The sequence below is a fragment of the Epinephelus fuscoguttatus genome, linkage group LG12 (genome assembly GCF_011397635.1).
Source record: "Epinephelus fuscoguttatus linkage group LG12, E.fuscoguttatus.final_Chr_v1".
NCBI lineage: Eukaryota > Metazoa > Chordata > Actinopteri > Perciformes > Serranidae > Epinephelus > Epinephelus fuscoguttatus.
Window position 1 is genome coordinate 434521 of NC_064763.1, and position 17519 is coordinate 452039.

The 17519-nt window shown below is 39.3% G+C and overlaps 1 protein-coding gene across 3 annotated transcripts in view; it reads left to right on the forward strand.

The window, feature by feature from the left end:
* Nucleotides 1-16389: 16389 nt before the first annotated feature.
* The window catches only part of gdpd5a (glycerophosphodiester phosphodiesterase domain containing 5a), a 169796-nt gene continuing 168666 nt past the window's right edge, over nt 16390-17519 (forward strand). For all 3 annotated transcript variants that reach the window (XM_049591536.1, XM_049591535.1, XM_049591537.1), the window contains exon 1: nt 16390-16674. The gene's annotated coding sequence lies outside the window, so the exon portion shown is untranslated. The remainder of the gene's footprint in view (nt 16675-17519) is intronic.

Sequence of the window (17519 nt, forward strand, 5' to 3'; positions counted from 1 at the left end):
CGGAGCCCCTGAAGGTCCATGTCATAGATGGATTTTTTGGTTCTGTGATATAGAGCTCGAGGGTCAAACTGGAATCTCCGGGTATGACACACTTTCTCCTCAATGACACAGTTTCCTGAAAATATAAGTACAAATGAGTACAAATTAAAAACTGGTCTTAGGTGACATGATTTGGCAGGCTGAGGTGAATAGGACTTTGTGGCTTCACAGATGCAAGAGAGTAAAAACAAGACTTGTAGCTCAGTGGACAGTAATATGAAATGGATTTACTACATAATGTTTGGGTTTGTAATACAGTGAGTTATTAGCATACATTTGTAGCAGCATGTCACATCCATAGAAGGGAATAACAGAATATAATAAATCACAGAAAAGGACAGCCAGCTACACCAAATAATTGATAAATTCAATTATTAAATGTACACAAAACATCACCTTTATCTTTCTGAATATGGATGTCTTCAAGGAACTCTGCACTGTGTGGCTTTTTGGATGCCGCTTTTGCCTCTGTTGAGTCGCTGTTGTGTTTTCCCCCCTCGCCACTCTCTCGATCACCGTATGGCAAAGGGATGCCACATGCTTGCATGTGCCACGTAACCTTAGTATTATGAAAGGACATGAGAAAAACAATGGATGAGTGTGTTGGTCAAAACATTTTCAAACTGCAAATAGAATAGAAGAAAGGGTGTTTGTCTTACTACAAGTGCGAGGAAAAAACTCACATCAGGTGCGCAGGCCAAACAAAATGTCAAGAAGAAAACAGGAAAAGCCTGCACACTGATCAGAAAAATGGAATGTCCACTCCAAAGGTAAATGGATGTAAAAGTTCCATATTTAATGGTCCATCAAAAACATAAAAATATAACAGGTGCTACCAATAGTGAAAAAAACAAAAGAAACAGATGGCTGTGTAGCCAAAACATTTCTGTTCATTTTTCTTCTGTTTCTTTTGTTTTTTTCACAATTGGTAGCACCTGTTATATTTTTATATTTTTGATGGACCATTAAATATGGAACTTTTACATCCATTTACCTTTGGAGTGGACATTCCATTTTTCTGATCGGTGTGCAGGCTTTTCTTGTTTTCTTTTAAAATGCAAATAAAAAATTTAAAATGTGATTTCAATAAGAATGATATTTTCTTGAAATGAACATGATATTGTTTGTCAAATCAATATAGGCTTACCCTGCAGGACAGGAGCAGAAGGCATCCACCAACAATGCTTTTGCCTTGTGTACAATCAACCAGCATTTATAGGGTGCCAGAGAGATGTTAGTTTCTCTGATCACTGTGGCCCTCAGGAAACAATATGGCATATTTTCACCAGTGCCATGATATTGCACATTATGGACATGGTCTGACATGTGAAGGGACTTTCCATCCCTCAAAGCCTCGGCACCACCAGTTTTAATGTCAATTTCTCGGTTTTCTATAAGAGAAAACACATAGGCCTATTTAGTTGGCATCATTACTAAATGTATACATGGCAAAGGAGTAAAATGTATAGCCTAATAGTAGTCTACATGTCATGCAAATTGCCAGAGCAGATGAACAAGACAGCTAACAAGTGTTAAAAAAAGATTAGGAAACATATTCTCATTGATTACTTACTTTTGTCAAAGTATGTTTCTATACCACTCTGTAAAAGATGTGGATAACTTGATGGGCTGTCTTCCCAACCATCTCGGAGGATATCGGGATCAGGTAGGCAGATTATGCCCCCATCTAAAATTAATTTGGACAGCCTCTGGTTCGCAATTTCTTTATTATATTCTTCCGGTGTAGCCTTCGGTTGAAGATTTAACAAACGTGCTACACGGCAACGGGCAACTAAATCTTTTTTTAATGCATTTGACACTACAATATCACGTTCTGATAAATACTGTTTTAATTGACGAACAGTCATATTACTAAAGTGATCTTCTGTGTCCATCGCGGCTGTCTGTCAGAGACATAATCAGAGACTGTACACGGTGCGGAGATGGTGTTTGGACGCTTTCAATCCCAGAGTGCTTTGGTGCATACCCACAATGCATTGTGCAATGTCCAAGATGGCGGTATTTGCGAAACGGGTTAAAGGGACTGATCATCCACTCACACCCATTGTGCTTCAGCATGCTCTCCATTGCTGAGGCTCCGATAGTCTGAGCCCACACCGCCTTCACATCCCCCAAAGCCAACAATTTGCCAGTGGTAGCTTCCTCAAAAGCTCTGATCCATCTTGAGGCCCCGTCATGAATATCAGGGAGTCTGGAGACCACGCCGGTCAGATCGAGGGTCTGCCACGGGATATAATATCCCTGGATCCCCTTTATTAAAATTGGAGCCACATAGTGCTCATTATTATATCTGTCTGTTTTTTTAAGTAGTGCTCTATTTCTGAGATTTATTTTTACCTCTTACTCTTCTTCCTCCTCATCTTCGCAGGCCCCCAGCTCAGCTGCTTGTTTGTCTATCTCCTCCTCAAATTTTATAATGGCAGACCGATTAAGCTCACGTCTTAAGTCTATTCCTGCATTTGGCAGATACAGCCAGTAACTGTATGATTGCTCCCCTGCTGCACTCTTTCTTCCCTTGTAACAATCCAGCACAGCTGGCATACTACATCTCACTTTCCTGGCAGTGCTACAATATTTTGGACTCAGTAGGGGAGACTGGGGTAAGTTGAGCCAAAGGGTAAGTTGAGTCACCCCTTGTTGCTAGGAAACCGTAAATAAAATTGAGCATGTGACCAAATATTTAGGAAGGCATCATTTTATGGAGTCTGTGAAGGTAATAACCACATGAGTTAAGTGGTTAGAGATTTATGTCCAAAAAAGCATTTTTCACTCATGAAAGTGAATTTAGTCTATCATAAGTTTCATGGGGATTGTGTTTAGACCAAAATAGATCATTTTTAATTTGTTTTATACATCAATTGTGGTATCTCTTAACTACAAAATGAGGTAGTACAGCTAGCATGAAAGTGCACCATTTTAGCTGTGGGGACTAATAAAGTCAATATGGTAGCTATGGGGTAAGTTGAGCAATTTGAACCGGGGTAAGTTGAGCTGTAAGTTTCTGAGAAGAGGCAAAGCTGGATATGGTAAACCAAACTTTACTTTCGAGGAGAAAGATGAGAGATTCTTCCCAAGAAGTGATGTAATTGCAAAACTCCCCAAACCTCAGAGTCCCAGCAGTTTGTATTCCCCTGCAAGCTGGACAGGTGATATTGACAGGATATTGAGTAAAGGGGCAGGTGGGATATGGATGGAAGGAGGGAGGGGGGTGGATGGAACGAGAGTAAGATGGAGGGAGGAGTTTAGAGAGGATGAAGGAGGACATATACAGGAAGGATGATGAGAGAATGAGAGTTTCGGTTCAGAATGCTCAAATTACCCCAGACACGGGGTAAGTTGTGCCACAAGACCACTTTTTTTGGACATGCTATATTATCAAAACAGTTATGTTTACACTCATTCTGTTTGTTTGTAGGGATGCACAACATCCTGAAATATATGCACATATATTAGTTAGCAACAAAACTATAATATCCTTGATGTAGTGATCCTGAATACGAAAAGTGGGTCATCTTACCCCTGTCTTCCCTGCTTTTACACTAGCTGAAGTTTTTGTATCTGTACTCTGAGTTGCGTTTCCATCCACTTGTTCCTCCAAATTGTGTTCATTGCTTCTCCGCTTCTCCACTATCACTGCCTTTACTGACTTTTGTGAGTCGCTCATGCCCGAAGGACTATCTTTTGAACTTTTAGGGGTTGGACTCTTATCTTCCCTAGGTGTGGTGGTCTTGTCCTCATCCTTAGCCTCGTCACTTGAAATGATCTGGGATATTTCTTCTGCTGTTGGTTCTTTAACATTGCCGTTAAAATGTAGCCAACCCTCCAAATTTGGAGAGATCAAATGCTTCCTAAACCTTGTGTTACTGAACTTATTTTCACCTTTGGTATAAAATGATACATTATCTGCCTCTACAGAAGCAAACAGGATAGTGTGTAAACTTAAGTCCAAGAAAATAGCTTTGAACTTCCAATACTTGGGCGGAGACAGTGCCTTGAAGATGACTGTGTTCAGTGATGCTTCATTTGGGAATCTTTCTGATGGAGGTACCCAAGGAGGACACTTCATTACTCTAATGGGAGAAAATGGAAAGTTCTCACCCCATTCTTGGCAGTCTAAAAGAGTCAAGAGGATTGTGCGCAGCACACTTGCAGGTGAAACATTGGCAATGTCAGACGGCATCGATAATGCCATCTTTCTCTCCACACTCTTCTCTGAACTGACTTCGGGTGATGGTAAACATGTCACGGCTATAACCTGTGTCACAGACAATCATTCACTCGCTGATGCACTGAAGTCCACGAAGTTGGTCTCTGAGAAAAGACTTCGCCTGGAGATAAGTAGCATCAAAGAACTCATTCAAACCCAAAAGGTTGAGTGCATTCTTTGGTACAACACAAAAGAGCAACTTGTGGACTGCCTTACAAAAAAGGGTGCTTCAGCTCTCCAGTTACTCAAGGCACTTGGTGAAGGACAATGGAAACTTGATTAAGAACAAAGTCTTTTTAAAGGGCCAGTGTGTAAAATGGGTTGAAAACCGTTGAAAACAGTGACATCAGTGGTCAAATTCTAGATTGCAGGGCTCACTCGCTCACCCCTCCTGTCGGGTAAATGACGGTGGCCTCGTAAGGACAAAAAGCCTTGCGCAGCGGCAGACACGAGTTTTTCAGGAGTAGGTCTATCTAGCGACGAGGTGAATATTTATTTAGAAATCTAAACCATGTTACCATATTGTTATGAATCACTCAAGAGCAGGAGACAAGAGTAGCATTCGGGAAAAAGGCCCATTTATCTAAGCACTCCAAAAACTCCAGTAACACTCCAGGGGGTAGCACGTAAAATACTTCATCCCAAACTCTAACACACACTTCATACACACATACTCACTTACAATACCCAGCGGGGCAGCCCTCCCCTCTCTGCTCCACCAATCTCCAGCCTGCACACTGACTGACAGCGCAGCCTGTAAACAAAACTCAGCTGTTTATTTAGCCTAGCAATATCTCCGGACTATAGTAGCTGCAATGGATGACTTTGAACGCGATTTTGAAGAGTTTCTTGTAGCGGACACAGATCCAGAGCCATACCTGTTTGAGCCGGAGCATACAGATGAGGAACTCCATGTGTTGGATGCTGAGCAGGCGAGAAGAGAGGGTGAATCCTCCGCTACCATTTTGCTGCACAGAATGGGATTCGGTGCTACCATCGTTGGGGAGATATATCATCAGTATGCCGCAGAGAGTGCATCACAAGGAGTGAAGTTGCGTCTTCTTTTCCTTGCAGATGACGGTTTGGGTTCATTCCCTCCTGTTGTTGGTAAGTGTGGTCCATTCGCAAACTTTATAACTAAAAAAACTTTTCACTACTCTCTATCAACAAACTACTAACACTCTCTGCTGTTTCCTCCTCCTTCTTCCTTCCTTCCTCTGTCTTCGTTGGTTTATTTATACACACGAAACGCGTTCTCTGGCTGGCTGGATTGTCCGCTCGGGCTGCCATACATACATGGCATGTATACATATATATACATATATATATATATATATATATATATATATATATATATATATATATATATATGTGTGTGTGTGTATATATATAAAAGCATAATTATAAGGCTACAAAAACCAAACGATTATACACTTATATAAACATATTAATAGGTAGAATATTCAGATTCAGATTCAGATTTGACAATAAACCATGCCAAATATTACACACTGGCCCTTTAAGTTACATTATATGGCTTATGCTGTGATGTTATGTTGTATTAATGTTACTAAGTCACAAGGCTATAGTATATAGCTTTTTTTTTTTTTTAAAAAGGGGGAGTTTGTTAAGTTGCAGACTTATTTATGTACTATTTCTTATTATTTCAGTTGCCTAAATAACTGCCTGTATTTTCTGGCATTGGAAGTAAGCTTTTATTGTGAAGGGACAAGAAGTGGCGTTGTTGCTGTTCTGTGAGCTGGGGAGAAGATGGCGGTTGCCAATAAGGCCGTGGACGAAATATAAAGTTTGTCTTCTTATTGAGTAACATCTTTATCTGATTATATAGTTTCTCTGGATGACATTCCTCTGGCTTCTAGCACTACCGTAAGCAACCTCGGAGTAATATTTGACCAAGATTTGTCTTTTAGTTCCCATTTAAAACAAACCTCATGGACTGCTTTTTTCATCTGGCTAATATTGCGAAAATTAAACCTATCCTGACCCGAAAAGATGCATAAAAATTGGTCCACGCTTTTGTTACCTCTAGGCTTGATTACTGTAACTCCCTATTATCAAGTAGCTTTAATAAGTCTTTATTCTACTGCTAATTCAGAATGCAGCAGCACATGTACTAACAGGAACTAAGAAGCGAGATCATATTTCTCCTGTTTTAGCTTCTCTGCACTGGAATTTAAAATCCTATTGCTCTCTCTCTCTCTCTCTCTCTCTCTCTCTCTCTTGCATGTCACTAACTCGGCTTCTTCTCCGGAGCCTTTGTGCTCCACTGTCTCGCAGGTTAACTTATATCGCAGCGGTGCCTGGATAGTGTGACGTGTGTGGTTGTGCTGCTGCCGTGGTCCTGCCAGATGCCTCCTGCTATGCTGTTATCATTAGTCATACTTCTACTGTTATTATACACATATGATTATTGTCACATATGTATATGATCAGATATTAATATATACTTTAAACATATTGTACCACAATAGCCAGAATTATAATAATAATAATAATAATAATAATAATATTATTACTTTCATTAATGTTTTGTACGCTATTACCGTTACCGTCTGTCCTGCATCTCTCATTACTGTTAATTTGTCATGTTGATCTGTTCTGTACGACATCTATTGCAAGTCTGTCCGTCCTGGAAGAGGAATCCCTCCTCCTTATCCGCTGCGAGGATCCTAAGGACAGAGGGATGTCGTATGCTGTAAAGCCCTCTGAGGCAAATTGTGATTGTAAAATTGACTGATTGATTGATTGAGGACCAAGGCCACTAGATTTGTCACCTACCTGAGGCCTGTGCTACGAAGCCATTTAAACTTACCCAGGATATAATTTCGTTATGTGGTTTGACTATCCTGTCACATTGGCCATCTGGATAACTGGTACTACAAAGCTGATTATCAACTAGTTCAGTCAACTCTGGGTTTTCCTTTCCAACCACAAGCATGTTTATGTCAAAGAGGCGGGGTTGTTCATTGCAAGCGACATCATCACAACCTTGAATGAAATAGGCTATATCATATGAGATGAAACGGTAACAAGAGTGTCTGCGACTATGAGTCAGTAAAATGTCAATGCCGTGGGATCTACGCAATAATCTGTAATCTTAACACAGAAAATCTGGGAACATTGAAAACTGTCATCCGAATCTTAAATTATATGAAGGTATGACTGAGCTACAGGCCAATGTGACTTTACTATAGAGTTTTTGTTTTTTGTTTTTTGCTGTGTAGTTGGATGATGATGAAACTACTCTGAATACGTATGTCACATAAAACACTTTAAAGTAGCACCAGACTGTTTCTGCTGCTGAAGTAAAGGGTGGAAAAGTAATTAATGACTAATGAGGTCAATCTGTTGCACTCCACCCCCATTTTGTAGCAAAAATGCCTAAAATGACATACCAAAATTAAAATGACTGTAGCTTCTGAACAGCTCTGACTATATGCATGCATGAGGTCTTGCCAGAAAGGAAATTCCCTGAAGTTTCTTGTGAAAATGAGAAAGTCTGAAACACTCTAGGTGATACAGAGACTTGAAACTGAAGATTTTGCCTAAAATAAAATAAAAAATGTTTTTCAGGATGAATAACTGTCTGTGGCTTCATCTGAGCAGGTAAATGACACTATGGGGCTGTAGGCACACTGTCAATGAACACTCGTTTCAAATTTAAAGAAGATTGCATAAAGTATGACCATTCCACAGTGTGTTTCTTCAAAACAGTACGGTCAGTGATCAAACAACACTCAGCCAGCTTCAAACATTGTACTTCGAAATCAGGTGTGATTATGATAGCTGATGTTGTTTTTGACACATAAAAACATCACCAGAATAAGGCCATATGAAATGTGAAAGTTATGATCCCACTTTCTAGACGGTATATCTCAGCCAAAAATAGTACTAGGAATGAGACTCTTACCTTTTATAAACCAGCTAAGTCCCGCTAACAGTTACACATACGATCGCGAGTAATCCTCTAACTTTTCCCGACAAAAAAGGACATGACGTGACTTGTCACCACTCATCACGATTTTGGACTGTGTGCTTAGGCTGTTCTGGTGCGAAATCCATAAGAAATAAAAGAAAAACAGTGTTATTTTCGAAAAATCGAGAGCTTCCTGAATCCGGCAATACCAAACACCACATGGTTTGATGACGTAGTGCGCCTGGGAGATACCATTTAACAGAGTAGGAGGGGAGCGAGGACGTTGGCATCCTGGCGGAGTTAGAGAGGTTAAAACCGGTGGAAATAGAGCCCTGGAACAAGTAAGTGAATCTACTGACTGATAACAGCATACAGGCTCTTTTTTTTTTACCTGAGACTCCAGACTTTTGGTCATTGATACTTTTTTCTTCAGTGATGTGATTCGTCAGAGGTCACAGGCTGTGATCTGATACCTTGAAGTTAACCTGCTCCGGAGAAAGTTAGCTTGGTGATTTATCCCGGTAAAACAGAACTAGCTTTGTAGTACTGAAAACCCAGAGTTAACCCTGAAGTTACCTCACTAACTTCAGGCATGTGGCTCAGAGACAGAGCGGGTCGTCCACCTATCAGAACATCAGAGGTTTGATCCCCGGCTCTTCCACTCTGCATGTCAAAGTCTCCTTGGGCAAGATACTCCAAGTTGCCCCCGATGGCTGTTCTATCAGTGTGTGAGAGTGTGTGAATGGTTACTGAGTAGCAGGTGGCAATTCAGCAATTCATGCAATTCAGCATGCTCTATATATGCAATAGTATAGGAGAATCATATAGGCCTTTTGCTCAATGTAACAGGTTAGGTTAGAAACAGGTTGTAACAACGTTAGCTGACAAATGCATATGGGCATGATTTCAGTTGTCAGGTAACGTTGTTACAACCTGTTACTAACCTAACCTGTTACATTGAGCGATAGGCCTACACTAGAAGGATGCAGTTGAAAACATAGCTAGATTATCATACCCTGTGTGTAACTAATTACGTGTCTTACCCTTATTGATCCCGTAGTTGAAATTGTCTAGGAGCAGGAGCACGGATGCAAAATACATCCATAAGCAGGAGTCACCATGGATGCAGGGGTCACTTGCAGATGCCAGGTGGGAGCTTCTTGTGAGATTTTGAAGTATCTCGTCTCCTGGTTCAGGAAAAAAAAATGCCACAAAAAACAGGGAAAAATTACTCAGAAAAACAGAAAAAATTACACCAAAAAACAGAAAAATAAATAAATTACTCTGAAAAACAGAAAAAATGACTCAGAAAAACAGGGCTTTTTTTTATTTGTCAAGTGAATACAATAAGCTTCCGTAAAGATGGCCCCCAAAGATGACGTCCTAATTACATACCTCAGGCAGCAGAAACATGAGAATGCATTCAAGCCTTCCAACAGGCCTTCCCTGTGCATTATCAAAATTTTATTTGAATTCACTGGAAATATTATCTTGGCATCTTTGATATAGCAGTCCTTGGCTCCAGTTTTTCTAAATCTAATGTATCTGAGCATTATTTCAAACAGAAAAGCTACAATGCTTACATTAACAGATTCATTTCACATTATTCCCATGATCAAACATTTAGTTTTTCACACTGTGATTCAAACAAGGGTGAGACAGAAGAGTGGGCACAGTGAGTACAGGTGTCCCCTGGTGGCTGAAATACTGTCTGCTGAGCAGTAGAGACTTTCTATGGCCATGAGAGGTCAACAAAGAGTTAATAAGAAAAACAGGATGCAAAATAGCATTCTCTTTTTACAACATCAATCATAAAATTATACATGATTTACATCAGGCAATGAAATTATTTTAGTGACACTGTGATGACTTGAATTACAAGTACACATTTAAACATAGAAAGCAGATTTTGAATGACTTATTATTAGGTTGTATTAAAATGCCCCTCCTGACATGTTTTCATATTTTCCACTCCAGACATTTGTCTTTTTCACAAAGACAGTTTCACAAGACCAGCATGCATTTCATCTGTAAGAGAACTTCCAGTTGAGGGACCTTCACTGTCACTGCTAAATCATTTGGGATTAAAGGGATCTGACGTAATTACCCCAGGCCAAGGGTTAATCTCTGACTGCTTGGCCAGGAATAGATCTCTTACAAGACGTCATGTGCTCTACCTTAACCAGGTGATCGTAATGCAAGGCCAGGTACAACTGTGTGTTAATCATCACAACAATCAATTCAAATGCTTAAAACACTTAGTGGCATTGCAATGAGCACCGTCATGTTCAAACCCCAGCAGGATTTAAAATTGTAAGACTTCATGGATCTCTATATGTTGAGAGCTTTTCTTAACACTTCTTACCATGCCCGTCATGTCCAGAGTCTGGGTTGGGGGCCACTTGTGGCCCTCAGACCGATTTTAAATGGCCTGGAGCTTGTCTTTCAAAACACACCATATGATTAAAACAACACTGATTAATCAAACAAGATCCCTTTGCATTTTTTTCATTCACCTCACTATTGCAGTACAGTCATACAGTTTGTAGACATGCACCAGAGGAACTCCACAGACAAAACTGTTTTCATAAACGGTAAACAAGCTAAAGGACACTTACCTAACACTAGATATTTCCTGCTAGGTAATGGACATAACCACACCAAAGAAACATTAAGTAAAGAACAAGTAGTAAAATAAAGTTCGTAAAGTTAAATACTTTTTTACAGTGTCAGAAATTATCTTTTTGACTCACTGGCCAAGAGGACTGGTAGCTGAAAAAATCTACTAGCCAAGCATCTTTCTTTTTTTTTTTTTTAACCACCCAAAATACTAAATTGCCTTCTTGTATCACATATCCATTTGTTTCAGTCCATTTCATTAAGACAATAAGGTATTATGTTGAATACAGCTTTAAAGCCACAGTGTGTAGGAATTTCTCCCATCTAACGTTGAAATTATATTGCATTCAAATGGATGGCGCACTCAAGCACCCCACTTTTTCAAACGCGTATTGCAACTACAGTAGCCGCTGTGTACCAAAAAAGCTATGGTTGACACACCCCCTCCTCACCATGCTAGCTGTGTTTACAACATAGGACTGTTGGGGCAGGTGTAAATCGAAACAAACCAATCACGTCTTGTCTTTTGACAACTGACAAGTGGCTCAACCTCCCACACCTCATCCCTCTCCTCGCATCACTGCGCCACTGACAGCAGCGTTGGCCTGTGATTGCATTGGCCTGGCCTGCCTGTTGGGAAAAAAAATGACAGGCAGGCCAGCAGGCCAGTCACAGGATAGCGCTTCAGGAATAGTCCTGGTTTTCATGCGCAGTCCGGGCCTGACTCTTAGCATGAATTAGGCCAAATGAAATGTCCCTTGAGACAAAAATTGTAGGCTACATTACAGTAAGCAGACGTGAGACCACCACTTACCACCATTCTCTGCGTTATAGGCCAACAAATAAAACTACTGATGGAGGTAGTGGGTATACAACCTTTATTCAGTCAATCCTGCACCAACGAAGCTAGTGTGTTTTTCTACTGAACCATGCTGTCTATGGTAACGTATCACATAGGCTAACCAAGCCAATTAAAAAAGGTAGCTGTAGGCTAATTTAGGCAGTAATGTTTACTTACCTGTTGAGAAGAAAGCAGGCAACTTCAGCATCCCTTTTAAAACCTTTCTCCTTCAGCAGCTCTTTCCACCTGGGAAAGGCTATTCCAATGTTGACCCTTGTCTTTTGAATTTGCCGGTCGTGTTGCCTTTATGATTCCCTTTTGCGCTTTCTTGGCAATGAGGATTCCATCTCCCGTGATGCTGCATATGCATGATCCTGCATTATGCTCAAAAAATGGGACATTGTTATGCTGCAGTAGTGCAGGCTTTCAAATATGCCGGGGTAGTAGCTAAGCGCCTCTTGCTCCTTTCCTTTGGCTTCATAGTCACACAGTGCTGGCCTGGCTCTCAACGAAAATGCAGAAGGCGGGGCTATTCCCTGGTAGTGCTTTGTCCCTTGCTCACAGATGTATTTTCAAGATGGTGGAACATTATGGAACACCCCAAACAACTTACCCAGCCAATGCTCAAACAAATCCGAAATTCTCCTTTTATGAGAATAAGTCAGATTATTGGTGGAGATAATAATACACCAATAATGACATATTTATGAATGCAGACATCGATTTTTGCCAATAAACAACTGAAACGCTACACAATGTCCCTTTAAAGTACAGGCCAGAGCAAAACTTCAAGCAAAATGATATAAGATATATATAATGATATATTTACCAACTCATCAGCCCAGCCTCAGTATGTGGATAAGTTCCCTCTGGTAAACTGTGACGCAGTGTGTATCTTTAGGCCTTTTATTGTGAAAAGTAAGAGCAGAAGGAGTAAAGATGTAATGCGCTGCTGTTTAAAATGTGAGAGGCAATAAGGAGTTTGCCGTCTTGGATTAGACTGCAGAGACACTGTGTTATTTTTTTTGTAACTGTCCTAAGTATGGGGCCAACTCATAACCTTCAGTTAGCTAACAGAAGCTAGCAGCACACCGGCGGCAGATGATATCTAGGCAGACCAGCTGATGTCCTGTAGCATCAACAGCACTCGAGACAGTCAGCTCGCGGCACCGTTTTGACATGCACAAAACACATTTATAGTTTGTGTGTGAAACTCTGACACTGACAGGAGAGAAACAGCAGAGCAGCAGCAGAGTCGTATCCCCCAAAACAAGGTAGAGACTCAGCATAGTGTTTTTATTACACAATTATTTTGGTACAAACATTTCATGCCAGTGTGACTGTTAGTCCTCAGAGATTTACTCACAAACAGAAACACTACCCCACATTGGGCGCTTGGCAGGTGTTAATTTCGGGCCCTATTTTTTCACTTATAGATGAAACAGTTGCCTTTGTGTCATCTGTGTGGGATTTATTTTTTTTTATAATGCATAAAATTTGAGAGGCAGCATGCCCTCAGGTATTTTCACATTAACTTATCACACCCCTGACTCAGGCACGTGAAAACCTTTCAAAGCTCATGTCTCATCTATGGAAACTGTTTGTCACAGTGTGGGACTCCATAAACCCCACCCACACCGTCTCACCTCCTCCTGGGTAGTCCTGCTTGCAAAACATGGATCTCTGTCTCCTAACACCTCCACCCACAATTCAAACCAGTAACCAACCACATATTTAATTTAACCCTCTCAACTCTCTCAGCACATGAAACACTATCATGTTGGCCAGTTTTATGGAACAAAACAAGGGTGGAGAAAAGTACAATACCAGATAACTCCAGCTAATATCTCATATGTGATGTTTCTTAAATCTTCCTCCTCTCTACATGTAATATCTCTGTTTCATCTTTAAGAGGGAGTGAAACTGACTTTTGATGCTCCATTGTTTGCAGTGATGTTTCCTCACACTGTAAATAAAACCACATATTTTATCAAGTTGTAATTCTTAAAATCCTCTAAAAAATACTGAACAAAATATGGTAGGAGATTAAATACTTAAATGTGTCCATACTGTTTGATACATTGGATTACGTATCTTGTCTCTAGACAGTAAGTCCTATCTTGTTTCTAGAAGCAAATTAAACTGTTGAAAATAAATTTAGTTTTCCTAACCTGAACTGTCCTTTTTCAGAATATTGTTGATTGAAAAGTAAGTGGACTGTTTTTTGTTTTGTTTTTTGCAGTACAATTATTTGAAATGACACAAACTTGAATTCTGTAACTTCAACAGCAAAATAAAATGAAAAACAAACAAACATAAAAATATGGTAGCTTTCATAAAAGATTCCTGAATTGTAAGATGTCAGTAAATATTAATAAAGCATTCAGTGATGCTTTATAGATCAGTTATATGTCATAAATAAGAGCATGTTTTGGGTTGGCAGGCTGTGCCTTTGACTTGTTTCTGCCCTTTTGATTTGGTAGCAGTGCAGTTAATGTAGGTGGTCCAGAGACATCCTAGAGGGGTGAAAAGTGGGACTTATTTCCAAGGGCCTCAATGGGAGGGGGGCCTCGTAAACCTGGAAAGTTTGATATTGTTTGTAATTTTTTATTGCTAAAAAAATTAGTGCAATAATTAAATTAAAATTGACTGAATAAATCAGTTGAAAGACTGACCTTTATAAAAAAGAATAGTGGAAACTTCCCGAAACCCCTCTCCCTTATATATATGTATATATGTATATATATATATATATATATATATATATATGTGTGTGTGTGTGTGTGTGTGTGTGTGTGTGTGTGTGTGCACATTCACTGCACACCAGCCATTTTTTTTTTTTTCAGATTTTGGGTTTGCCTGGTCTCCTTGCGTATTAATGCTTGTATAACCTCAACCCTGCACTGCTCAATCAAATTCTATACATCTTTTTTTCCCCGGAGATATTCTAAAAATAGTAACGAGAGTCGTCTCATGTGGTATACGACATGAGCGACCCCTGAGGGTTAACCAGGTCAGATGAATAACATATACATAGCCCCGGGTGTCTGCAAAAAATACATTTGTATTATGTTTTAGTAATGCAGAGCACTAACACACATACACATGTGGATACATAAATAACTGTAGTTCCTCCTCCACCATGAGTCTTTTAGATCGGTGAAATATGGTTGATATTCAGTATGTTTTTGAGCTATCAGTGTTGACTGACTTCTCCTTTTTTCAGATGCACCCCTCTATTTTGAGTGACAAAGCCAGTCTGGGGCACACAACCCTTTCACCATCCGAATTTGGGTGCCCTCTCTGCCCCAGATATAAAACCAAAAATGAGAGCGCTATCCAGAGGCACCTGAAAAACCATATGGAAAATGCAGTTCATTTCCATGGTATGTTGATGAGAAGTATCTGTTTGAGATCATATACTTCTACATGTAACAGTAATGTTTAATGATATTTGTTTGGGACAAAACAAGACATTTTAGGTTGCATCTTGGGTTCTTGTGATTTGTGGAACAGTGATCAACATTTTATACCATTTTCTTACATTTTGTAGACCAAACAATTAAATTATTTTACTGTTTTTCCATTTTTTTTTTTACTTTTGAGATTGATATGGATATCTGGAATAAAAACTTGTTCACAAAAAAGAGAACTCCAAGTCTGCTTCTTAATGTTGCCAGTACAACAGTGTAGGCTAATAGTGTGTTTACTTCCTGTTCCTGAAATATAATAGAATACATCTGACAATATGACAATCTAATTATAACATTCATTTAATAGTTAAATAGTTATAATTAACCATACTGATGTAAGAGTAAGTATGACATTTGTTGTGTCCATGGTTTTCAGTTGTTTTGAATGACATGATAGTAATCTGCATGTTGCAACTGTAGGCCAATAAATGAAAGTGCTCACCTTATTTAATCTTTGCTAAAAATTAAATCAACTAAAATTCGTGTGTTTGCTGATTTTCTGCAATTTTTGTAGGTTTAACCTGTTGAGGTCAATGTTATTCCAAACAAAACATGATTGTATTTAAAACTGACTGGACTGACTTCCGGTATGGATACAATTTCCGGTATGGACTTCCAGTATGTATACACGATGAATTTAGTTATTTTCTGTTCTTTTTGGTCCATTTTATGTTCTTTTTAGTTATGTCATTTTACATGTTATTAATGTCTTTTTGAAGGATGTTACAGAGTAGCAACATGTTAATCAACAATATGTATAAATACACATCCAATGTTCTGTAATACGTTGCTATAAACACACATACACATCCAATGCTCTTAATGTAATGTAATGTCAAGTCTGTTAATAAAGGATTTAAAAAAATAAAAATAAAAAATACACGAAGAATATTAACTTCCAGTATGGACTTCCGGTATGGATTGGATATATGGCGGCGCGGCGCCCTTGTCCGTCATCTTGTCTGCAGCTGGGTACTCTTGGAAATAAAAGGCACCTTATTTCAAGTGATGCTAAAAAAAACTCTAATTCATTACAGAAAACCTACAAACACATTTATCAACATCCCATGTCCACCAGTATTACACTGCAGTATTGCTGCACAGGTCGAATTACCTGTGTCAAAGATGTTATACGTTGCACACTATAAAAAGTACCGACCATAACGAGTCTGTGCTTTGTGTAAAAACTGCTTAGATGGAGTATTATTTGCAGTGTGCCCCACAGCTCCACCCACACCGCGTCTGTCGGATTACATGTAGTTTTTAACTCATGTATGGACATTGAGGTGCGTCTTTATCCAAGGAGAAACTACCCTATGAGTTACTAAAAAGTCAAATTCATTGTTTAAAACGTTACATCATCTGTTGCGTTCAGAGATGAATGTGTGCCGTTGCTGTGTTTCACACGGCCGCTGAATGTGACTTAAAAGATTTGTATGAATCCGTGAAGTCTGTGAAGGGAAGACATTTTCCATGGGAATAACTGATTAACTGAGAGCGTCCGCCGGTCTCAACACTATCTGCCGAGAAGGTTAAGGTAGGCTACGTGTTGGTGCGCACTTTATCGGATTGTCCTCTTTTAATCTGAGGAACTGTCACTTGGCACTGTGTTCTGTTTGAGACCACTTTTTGGAATTGAGGTGTTAGCTGTCCTTACCGGGTGTTTTTATATGTGAATGCATTATATCATTATTTCAATCAAGTCTTGTGAAGACCGTCTTTCCTATACATGCCTATATAGGCGAATATTAGCACAGGCTTCGATGTGAAAGATTCAAGGACGAAATAGATTATTGGTGCCAATTGTGTTTTCCTGCATGATGGATGATAGCAATTGTGAAATAAGTGATAGTGCTTGCTGAGTAGCTTTACTGCCAGCTGCTGTACAACGGAGTGGTAAAAACACAGGGAAGCAATATTTAGAAGTACACACACACACACACACACACACACACACACGTTACATTAATACACGATAGATTGGCTTATTTTGGTCTGACTCCATTTCCCATCGTGCATCTAACTTCTGGGTAATCAGCTTATTTTTCTGGTGTAGTAAACACTGAACTGCTGAGGTAGATATAGGCTCTTTGGTCAATTAAGCTATTACTTAAAGTATAAACTAATCCTTTTATCCTTTAAAGGTCAGTATGTCAATGTGAAAGTGAAATATTGCAAGTATCACAATGTGAATTTTTAAAACAATAAAATGGGAAAACGATTTGTTATTTCATTATTTGTTTTTCACTGTCCAACAAAAAACAGATTTTAACTTCTTTTGCAAATATTTAATTTAGTGCACAGGTCAAAAATAGAACATTTAAAAAACAGTCTTGATCCCTTTTTTATTTTGATATTTAATCTCTCTCATTTCTGTGCCCC